The following is an 11,216-nucleotide window of genomic DNA, read 5'->3' as shown; positions in this document are numbered from 1 at the left end:
ACAGTGAGATAAAAGAAATGTAGAAGATTTTCAGTGCATCGGGGCACTGCCTGGCCATAGCCATAGCTTACATACTCATGGAAACTCATGGTTGTTATGTGAGGCCACAGATGATAGGGACAGGGCAAGTATAGTGCTCATCTTTAAGAAAGGGAAGAAGGAGGACCTGGGGAATTACTGACCAGTCAGTTCGACCTTGATAACAGGAAAGATCATATAGAAGGTCCTCAGAACCTCTATTTCTAAGCACCTGAAGGACAACAAGGTGATCAGGAACAGCCAGCATTGATTTATCTTTAGTAAACTGAGGAAATATAGATAGAAGTACTGTAAGGTAAATACATAACTGGTTGGATCATCATGCTGAACTAGTAGTTATCAATGGCTCAAGGTCCAGTTGGGAAGAGGTATCAAGTGGGATTTCCCTGGGGCCTGTCCCTGTATTGATTAATATATTGCCATTAATGGTTTTGAGGATTAGCTTGAGCGTATATTTAGGAAATTTGCAAATGACATCAAGTTGGGTTGAATTCCAGACACTGGAGGGTAGGGCTTGACTTCAGAATGACCTGGACAAACTGGAGAAAAAGTCCAAAATCAACTAACTAATACTCAATAAGGACAAGGGCAAAGTTCTGCACTTAGGGTGGAACAAGTGCAAGCACAAATACAGACTAGGGAACAACAGGCTTGGCTGCAGTGCTGTAAGAAAAAAGGGTCTGAAGGTCACAGTAGTTCATAATCTGAATATGAGCCAACAATGTGATCTTGTTGCAAAAAAGCCAAGAGCATACTGGGTTGTACGAACAGGAATGTCACTTGCAAAGCAAAGGAAGTGATTCTCCTACTCCATTCATCACAGGTGAGGCCTTACCTGGAGTCCTGCGTCAAGTTTTGGGCCCTGCACTTCAAGAAAGATGTGGACAAACTAGAAAGATTCCAGCAGAGAGCAACCAAAATTATTAGAAATCTGAGAAATACAACTTACTAGGAAAAGCTGAAAGAACTAGGACTGTTTAGTCTGGAGAACAGAAGATTGAGGAGGGATTTGATAGTGGCCTTCCAATACCTGAAGGATATAAAGATGATGGAGGTAAACTATTCTCTGTGGCTACAAGAGAAAGGACTATGAGCAATGGTCCCCTTAAAATTCACAGGCAGTGATGGGGGAGTTCCCACATACAGACTATGCCTGTGAACTTTCCCAGGGTTAGTCTTTCAGGTTAGATAGAGACTAAACAGCAGTGACAACTCTGGTGATTTCATTGTAAGTCTTGTGATATTTAGTGCTTTTCTTAAAGCCCCAGTTCCTGGCACCAGACGATATAGGAAATATCTCAGCTTTCATTTGAAAGCACAGGGCCAAATGGACATGGCACAGTGCCTGATCCAGCCTGTACTGCTCATCGGCCCTATAACACCAAAAGGTTGAGCACCACTGACGTAATAGGCAGGGCAGGAAAGCACCTTAGAAGCTAACCGTGAATATAGAGACCAAGACACACAGTTGTAGTTCAGATTCCAACCAGGAGGGGGAAGGGCCCAGCATGCACATTGGCTAGAATAGCATCAGAGCTTGTGAACTGGGAGCGTTGGTGACTTCTGGTTTAAGGAAACACCCAAAGGTGCAAACTAGCATAAGCATTCACTTGAAAGCAAGAATATAATGATTAAAGGTTCAGATTCTTTTTTATTTATCACTTAAATTAGATTAGGGAGAAGAGGCCTAAAATAGGTATAAACTAATCAATGGCATTGGATTCTCCCACCGAGAAGTAAAGATATCTGCACTACCATTTGTCTGCAGAATAATAATTCACTAACTGTATAATGTAATATTGCAACATAATATAACTTGGAACAAATATGAACTACGTCCTCCTGGAAATATTTTAACATGCAGTTTCTCAATGATAGCTTAGTCAGAATTGTTTGTTATTCAGAGTTTAATTAAATATCTGAATTATCTCTTAATAATAAGCTATATTAATCAGTTGTCTCCTGGCAAGTAAAAGGGGAAGTGAGACCTGAAGAAAAATTCATTCAAAAGCTTGTCTAAATCTATCCCAAGAATGCACCTAGTCCAATAAAAGGTATCTCCAACAAAAATCCTTGCCTCTCACAAGTGAGAAACAGTAGCCAAATTGCAACGTTAGTTCAGAAGTACACCAGCTCTAATAGGGTTTAACTGAATCCCTTGATGTACAAAAGGAATATATTTTCCCGGAATTTACTTTTTGATCATGGTTAGATAGCAATAGACAGTGGAATGGAAAATTGCCCGATGGACTTTCACAAATACATAATCAGCCCTTTGATTATTATGCCCAGATATCAAATGAATATGATGACATTTGGAGACCCATTTTTTTTCAGCAAAATATTTTTTCTCTTTTCCCAGGAAAAAGGGAAATATGCATCTTTTTTAAGCATAGTATTTACTCCTTGAAAGTTCACTAAAGAAAGAGAGAGTTTGCTTATATGTGTTGTACTAGGAAGGTTTTCTTTTTTATATATAAGATTTTGTAGAAGAGACTTAAGACTCCTTCTGATATCCAGAATCAAACCTCAAGAAATTTCAGTTTGCAGGAAACATTTGAACTAATGGTCCTCATTTAAAATAAGTCTCCTTTTTAGAGGAAATATTATTTAATGTTAAAAAAATACAAGAAATGGAAGCCACAGCACAATTATCTTGTGAAGGTGAGGCCTTGAAGCAAGTAGCTGAGAAAGAGGAGCACATAAAGACTGCTTGACAATGCAATTTAAGAAAACAACTATTTCAGCAAAATGGTAAAAGAAAAGCTGACTGCATAAATTGAGGCTAATGAAGAGAAGCAGAAAGCACACACTACTGCTAAACTTCAGGGCTTAAAAGAGAGGGACCAGCTAGCTGAAGTTTGAAAGAACAAAGCTTTCAAAGTTAGATTGCTGAAAGTCAAGAGAACCTGGAAACTTCTTCAGCTTCCTTTCTATCCTCTCTTAATGGACAAAGAATGGATTTATAATTTGTCTTTTTTATTCTCTTCTCAAAAGCATTCTTGACATTGATATAAAACTGAATAGTTTGAACTATTAACTAGAGGCAAAGGGAAGATTATGACTTGATTTCCTTTTTCTCAAGTACAATGTTGAGTATGATGTCTCATTAAAGCCATACAAAACTCACCTTGTCTTGGTTCAAATATAATATTCAAATTAGCATTTTACTATATATGTTTTAACCTGAATATCTTCAACCTCCAGAACTATTCATGCATTTTACATTTAGACGGACATGAATTTTAAAAGACTCAAACAGTAATTCCGGCATAAGGGGCCAGGACCTAAGAGGCTCCCATCCCTGGGAAATGTCATACAGAATCATGTCTCCATTTATCTGCTCTTCTGGGCCCATGAAAGTTTTTTTGGGGGTGTTCAGTGGGTCAGCTTCAACAGAAAGGGGAGACACCCACTTCCCTTGACTAGCCCAAAACCTGGTGGTTAGGATACTCTTCAGGGAAGTGAAGGATAGATTTTGAATCTTGGCCAGGTTAGGTACCCCTAGAATCTAGCATTGACTTCCTGAGTAACTATTTTATGGTTAGGCTGTTGCGGGGAAAAGATGAAGACCACTTTTCTGGCTGTGTTGTGTAGTGCGCTGCATGTGTGCTTTCAGGATTTGACCTTGCCCAAGGAATTTAGAAGTTGTGAAGAATTTAGGCACCTCCCAGCAGTGATTTGGATAGTAACAGAATCTGCATGGGATTGAGGAACTATTCGATTTGGATTCAGGTTCAACCCAATTCAGGGACGTGATTCAGTTCGTTGATATGGTTCACTGTCCTCGATTCAATTTGGCTGAATTCACTTCTGAAGATTTGATGCTGATTTGGATTATCAGTGATTCAGCAATAGACAAAGCTTTAAATGTTTTTTTCTACATACCGTCAAATACCAGGCATGGCTCGTGAATGCTGTAATGCTGGGACAGATAGAGCATCCTACAGGAGTGCAGGAGGACCCTGTGTGCTCAGCAGTGAACCTGGAAGTGAACCGGAAATACTTCCAGTCCACTTCCAGGTCTACTGCTGAACATGTGGGGGGGGGGCTGTACCCCCCCCCCCCCACCCAGCAACTGGACCCCGGGTGCCCCTCCAGACCCAAGAGGCATCAGTCACTGAGCTGCGATGGATGTGAGGGGGGGCAGACTCAGAAGTGCTTCTGGTTCACTTCCAGGTCTGCTGCTGAGCATGCTGGGGAGCCCCTTTGTGCTCCTGTGGAATGTTCCATGCGCCCCAGCATCACAGCATTCATGAGCTGCCTGGTACCTTGACGTATGTAGAAAAAACTTTTAAAGCTGTGTCTACAGCTGAATTGTCAAATCTTCCTGAATCTCTCCAAATCAATTCAGAGGGTTCCTATTCAATTCAGAGAAATTAAAGGGTCTCCTGATTCAGTTCGGTTTCAGAGATTCAGCCACCGAATTGGGCTTAATCTCTGCCGAATTGAATGAGGGACTGAAGCTTCACACATCACTATAAGTTAACTAAAACAATTCTTTGCTACTGCAATTGCAATGGCAGGTCATTGGTAGTGCTCTTTTCACCCCTGCATCTACCTGTGCCATGAAGTAGAGAGCTTTTGGGGTTTTTTTTCATACTGTGCTTTGTGCCTGTGGTTTATATGAGGGGCCAAAGTGGATGATTTTCAGGAGCCTCTCAGTAAGTAAGTTTTTCTGTGAATGCAGGGGACTCAACTCTATGACTCAGGACCCCCTTTCTTTTCTTACATTTCTGTGGTCTTACTGGAAAAGTAATTCTTCCACCTACTCTGAAGCACACAATGGTGTAATCAAGCAAAGGAACATGGTGGCTGTGTGGTAGTGTTCCTGCCTACTATGTGGGAGAGCTGCGTTCAAGTCCTGGTTGAGGTGACTTGGGGTGAGTGAGCTGACAAGAAGCAAAGTCTTACTCACATGATCAGGGGACAGCAGGGCAGGCCCTATGAGAAGAGGTTCAGCATCCAAATGAGAAGGCTGAGGGGGGGATCAGCAGGTACTGGGGGAATTACTATTCCCCTTTGCACTGGCAGAGGGCAGGTTTAGGCTAGATATCAGGAGGTGCTACTTCATGGTCAGGGCAGCTAGGATCTGAAACCAACTTCCAAGAGAAGTAGTGCTGGCTCCTACTGTGGGGGTTTTTAAGAGGAGGTTGGATGAACATCTTGCTCATTTGACCCCAGTATTATTTCCTGCCATGGCAGGGGGTTGGACTAGATGATCTACTCAGGTCCCTTCCAACCCTAGAAACTATGAAACATGGCAACCCCATTCTTGTGGCATTGCCCACCATTCAACCTGCCTTTACTAAGCAAGATAACGAAGAAATGAAGCAACAGCCTTCTACTATGTCACTTGCCATCTGATGGTATCCTGAACCTTTTCTGTCAGAATACCATAAGGCTCAGCACCTCTCACCAGTTTATTCAGCATCCTTGTAAAGCTGCCAAGGGAGATGATGAGATCATCAGAAGTCCAGCAAAAAGACAACAGTCAGCTCCTGTGTTCATTATGTCTAACGTAAATAGCACCACCTTGTGTTCTCGGCTTCACCATTAGCAAAGCTCTGTCATACTCTAAATCATTCTTAGATAATTCTCTTCTGTAGTAATTAAAGAAACACTCTTTGCTGTGCCTCTAGGATAATATAATTTGTTTTACTCACAATCTAAACCGTGCCTCCCTGCAGCATATTGCTATATTATATCTACACATCAGTGTTGCGAGCAAGCAGAGTACATTTTAAGGTACATATAAATCTAGTTCAAGTTATTTCAAATGAATAGCACAAGTAAGGGCTATGAGTTTGATTCCCATGGGGAAATCTTATAGGAATTTAAAAGTAATATAAGAAACTTAATATTTCATCTCAAAGTTTTTCCTCAGTATATTCCATTTAAAGAAGTGGAATCTAAGAAATGACAAAGCAGGGAGAGATGCCTGGAAATACCACAGAACTCTAGGAAACATGGGAAACCAAGGCCCCATTCTCCCTGTCCTGAAGTCTGTTTCAGTGTACCCCATCGTCACAACCCCCTTTAGAAGTCGACTACAATAGCAGGATCTGCATCATTCTAGGTCATGCTCTTCCCGCCAGAAGGGTTAAATGAATAGAGGTCACTTACTGATCAGGTTCTACTGGACATTTTTTTGTGTGAATTAAATGATCTTTTTTCCTTACAAAATGATAGTATACCTGAATTTTCCAGAAATAGGAGGTAATAATAACAGAAAGCAAACACAAAGCTAGAGCATAAGTGTGGCTTCCAGGGGATTTTGAAAGTTAAATATTGTTCAACTTAAAAGCATTAATGGCCACCCAAAAGTGTGTCATTTTCAACTTGGGCAGTTATGGAACTTATTAAAGTTGATGGACCTATAAGCTACTCTTCATCAGACTAAACAGAACAACCAAGCTCCTTTATGGAGTCAGATAGCTGCAACAGTAGAAGTCACCATTCAGGGATCTGGGCTACTTAGGAAAGTGTGAGTGAGAAATAACTCAGGAAGAGTAGGAAGAATGTCTTTCAGACTAATCGCAACTACAAAGTCTGGGGTGCTGATTGGGTATATGTATGAGTATTAGATGCAAAAAAGGAACCATAAAGCTAGAAAAACTATGGTGTATAGAGACGAGTAAGGACAGAGATTCCCCGGGGCATGGGACTAACTGGACAGCCAAGGTGTAAACTGAGAACAAGGGAACTACTCTTTGATTCCTACTGTAGTCAGGGATGTCAAACTTTGTGTACATTCTTTGTAAATAAGCAGAATTTCACCAAAGAAATACCAGACTCTTATGCTCAATTTTATTCCTAACAGATATAACCTTGCACAAGGCTGAATATTTGTTAACTTAGGCCAAAGGACAATGCTATGATGATTTAAACTCGTGGGCCAGGAAGGTGCCTATACATCAAATTTAAGGAATAGAGGTATTTTTGGTTAGAATGAGGGTAGTTAGCTATGTTAATCTGTAGTCAGGCAGAGGCAGAATGCACTATGCTCAAACAAAAAACACACAGCACGTAATTCCTGCACACAGCAACCTGAAAAAGAATAGATCTGAACTAAGTATTTCTCCCATTGGTAAAGAACTATTCAACATGAATAAGGATATCAGACTATGATATGCGCTAACAGTTTTGCAATTTTAAATGTTTATCATTCCCATTTTACAATAGTGAATGTTTTTTGGTCTACTAACTTGACTCTTTGTATGTGTAAATTAGATGGTGTCTGAACCTTTAAGATGGATCAGTAGTTTCTCCAGTGTTGCTTCATGAAGGATCAGCCATTCAGGAATAATTATTAGAGTTTAATGCAATAAGCTTTTCTACTTTAGACAAATATAAAACTGAATATTAGTCTAAATTACAGAATTGTTATATAGGGCATAGGCAAATATTCCCAGAACCTGATCTATGAACACATGGCTTACTTTAAGGCTCACGGTTCATGATAGATTGGGACCCCACTTGTGTACATATTCACAAGATAAGGCACAAGTTAGCCTGACCTACATAATGAACCTCCTCAAATAGACTAGGACTGAGCAGGACATTTTTTGGCCAATATAAACTCACCAAATTTATGTACAGTTCAGCACAATAAAGCATAGATTGACCTAACCCTACTGAGGTCAGTCTGAATGTAATGTCTTCATACACCCACAGGTGCATACGCACGCATACACACACACACCTCTAAAAGCTTTAGAAACAAATAGTGGGTCTGCCTTTCTTTTTTCTCTCTTTCTCATTTCTATAGAATACACTTATTAAGTATAAACACTTTTTTTGGTAACATGACATTGTCACTTTATAGACTTTGGGAAAGAATGAAAAGCAATCATAACTTATATATAGGAAACATTTAGATAGCATTACCTGTAGCATCTGACTTACCATTTCCCGTATCTGTCAAATAGTGCCACATTATTATCGACTAATCAGAAGAACAATAGCAAGCATACAAAATGTTCTGAAAATTATAATGCAAACACCAGTCTCTGATTGTTCTGTTAAACAGGTAGCAATTCATCATTTAGTATCATTAGTCGCTGATAACAAGGATTGTGTCTCTAATATCATGTGAATTTTTATTGCGTTTCAGTCAATATAAACCATAGGTTAACTGTAACAGCTGCCTGTATTAAAATTTAGCTTCTTCTGGTGAAAATGGGTAGTAATATGGTGATTATTCATTTTTTTTAATTTTACATGATAGCAGTTTATTATGCAAAATTAAATTAGAGTGGATAGAGCATATGGATTTTTCTGCACTTTTTATACTTCATCATGGCAGTGATGAATGGCATATAATTTATAATACTGAAGTTTAATAATTAAAATGACTTTTATTATTTTGTTTACAGGTTCCTTTTTTCTTCAGCCTGTTGTAATTTTGCCTTATGATTAGTAAAAATTGTGCGCAGCAGCACCTCCTAATAGAACTCAGCATGGACAATTTTCCATGCAGATTCAATCTCTGTCTAAAATCCACTAATCCCTTGATTGTTCTCTGGGAAAATGATCAGATTCCTGTAGTGTTCCTGATATACTGATTATTTATAAAGATAATAACAAGGCTCAGAACAGCCAGGAATTCAGGTTTTGTTCCTGCTCTTTGGCCTAGCTGAAAAGGACCACACAATAAACCCAACTGATCATTCGCTGAAGCTTTGTTGTAACTAATATAGCTTCAGTCTGTAAATGGTAAGTGCCTTCACTAGCAATAAGATTTTGAATTAGACAAAAGACCTATGCTCAGTCTGCACTTAACTTCTGTGCATGCCCAAAAGACTTACACTCTGGGCAGGTAGGTACCCAGATGAAATAGGATCATCTAGCTTGTGAGTAATGCCAGGTAAGCATAAACATTTTCTTTCCAGAAAACCTCAACTAGTGAGTGTGTAATGCTGGAGGAGAAAGAGGGGCCTCCCACCTCTTAACCCCAATGGCTTTTCTGCATCATTAGCTAATATGTTTGTTGGCTAAAAAAGACACATGGTGGGGGAATAATTTCTGTCCCACTGGGGACCCACATCCATGTTAGTAAGCCACCCTTCTTTTGGTTCAGTCTTTACTTTCTGGCCCAGTGTATATTTCCTTCCAAGATGCTCAGTCTTGTCAGTATCAGTACGAGAGCTGAAGATTCTTTTAGTCAATGCCAAGCCAGTGGCCTAATGCTTAGAGCAGAGGTTGGCAATGTTTTCCAGCAGCAGCCTGGAATGATCCTACTTAGGTCTGAGGTGGGCCAGCACTAGGATCTGGCCCCTTCTGCTGCTTCTCCTTGCCACCTAGCTACAGCACAGTACAGACAAAGCCCTTGCTTCTGCCAGAGATCCACTACCTACCTGTGGCCTAGTGCAGGCTAGGGTTGCCAACCCTCCATGATTGCACTGCAGTCTTCAGGAATTCTAATATTATCAAGCCATAGTCTGTCTGTCTGTCCATAACGTTTTATTCATGCTCTGATTGGCTGATGGGAAAAAAACAATCAGAGCATGAAAACAGCATTCAAACAGGAGGTAGCAGCGAGGCAGAGTGCCACCATGATGGTAGGGACTGTGACAGCCTGGAGGGCACTCACCGAGGGCGTGTCCCCGACAAGGACATGGACCACCTCATGCTATGATGTCCACCCTATGGCAAGAGCTCCCAATCCGCACCGCCCGGCTTTACCTCCCTGACAGGTGAAGTGGATTGGGGCCAATCCACAACGTGGGCAATATCTGGAGGCCAGGGCCATAGAATGGGGGTGAAGAAGGAGAGGAGAGAAGCCTGGGAGCTGGAGATGTGGAGTGAAGAAAGAGGAGTTCGGGTAAGCCCTGCCGAAGAGGCAGTGGCACACTTGCTGCGGGAGTGAAGAGGAGAGTGGAAGAGGCCAGGTGCCGGAAGGTGGATTGGGGAAAGACCCTGGGAGCAGCGAAGGTGGTGGATCTGCCGGAATCACTTACCATGGCATTTTTTGTTCTTCTTTTTTTTTTCCTTTGATGTCTCCCCACCAGTTGGAGAGCCCAGATCGGGGCCAGGCATCCGCCTGAGAGGCAAGGAGGAGCAGGTCTCCAGAGGGGCTCCATGACTGAGACAAGGTGGGCAGAAAACCCTGAGCAGCGAGGATCGTGCCCCTTCCCAGCTGATTGTTCCAGAGGGAACCCCCTTCTCATTAAGCAGCATGTGCCAGCAACTAACCCCACTGAGGTCTGGATTCAAAGTGTCTGGAAGGAGACCAGGGCAGGGTAGGTAGACCGCTGAAGACTACTGGGGTAACGTCCCCCGGCAACAGGAACCAGACCTTGAAGATGCCCAGAAGAAGAAAAGGACAAAGATCACAGGACTTCAAAATAAATAAATAAATGAATGAAATGAAAGAAAGAAAGAAAGTAGAAATCTTGGCTCTGAGCTTGTCCTTTCTTCTATTCTGGTTGGACCCCGGGTGTTGTGGCAGCCCCTGCAATTGATCTGGACATGAGACAGGTAGTCACCACCTCCCTTTTATGAATCTCCTATATCATCAAAGTTGTGGCAGGCAGGAAAAGAAACGGCACAAGATCTCACTCAGCTCAACCTTAGGGGCACAGTCACCCCGAGGAGCCAGTGAATGTCAGCAGAACATAGGGTTACATATCTGTACATGGTGACTGCCTGACAGGGGCACAGGGCACAGCTGGCCTCATCGCCCCTGCCCTGCTCCCTGGAGGTGGTGGCAACAAAGCAGATGGAATGGGGGGGTAGCAGTGGCAGCAGGGAGGGCAGGGGGGCACACTGGGCCTGGCCTGGTCCCAAAACAGAGGGTATGGGGGGGCAATGGCAGTGGGGAGGGGGAACAGGTCTGGCCCCACGGCACAGTGGGAAAAAAGGGGGAGCACCCCACCCTGCTTTGTGGAAGAGGTGGCAGCAGCATAAGAGGGGGGAATAGGTTCAGGGCCACTGCAGCAAGGGGAGAGAAGCCCCAGACCCAATCTGTTGGGGGGAATGGGGTCAGGCCCAAAGTGATAGGGAGTGGGGATCAGGTAAAGCCCGAATTGGAGGCAGGCAGGGCCAGACAATGGAAGCAGGAGCACAGGGCCGGATGCTGGGCTCTGTCCCCACCGGCCCTCTGGGTAGGTGTGGGGGAGAGGCCCTGGCTCCAAAGCAGTGGGGATGAGGGTGGGGGGACCGAACCTGGGCCT

Source organism: Crocodylus siamensis, chromosome 1 (genome assembly GCF_052110815.1).
Source record: "Crocodylus siamensis isolate JL-2025a chromosome 1, ASM5211081v1, whole genome shotgun sequence".
In the NCBI taxonomy this organism is placed as follows: Eukaryota; Metazoa; Chordata; order Crocodylia; family Crocodylidae; genus Crocodylus; species Crocodylus siamensis.
This window is presented reverse-complemented; position numbering follows the sequence as displayed.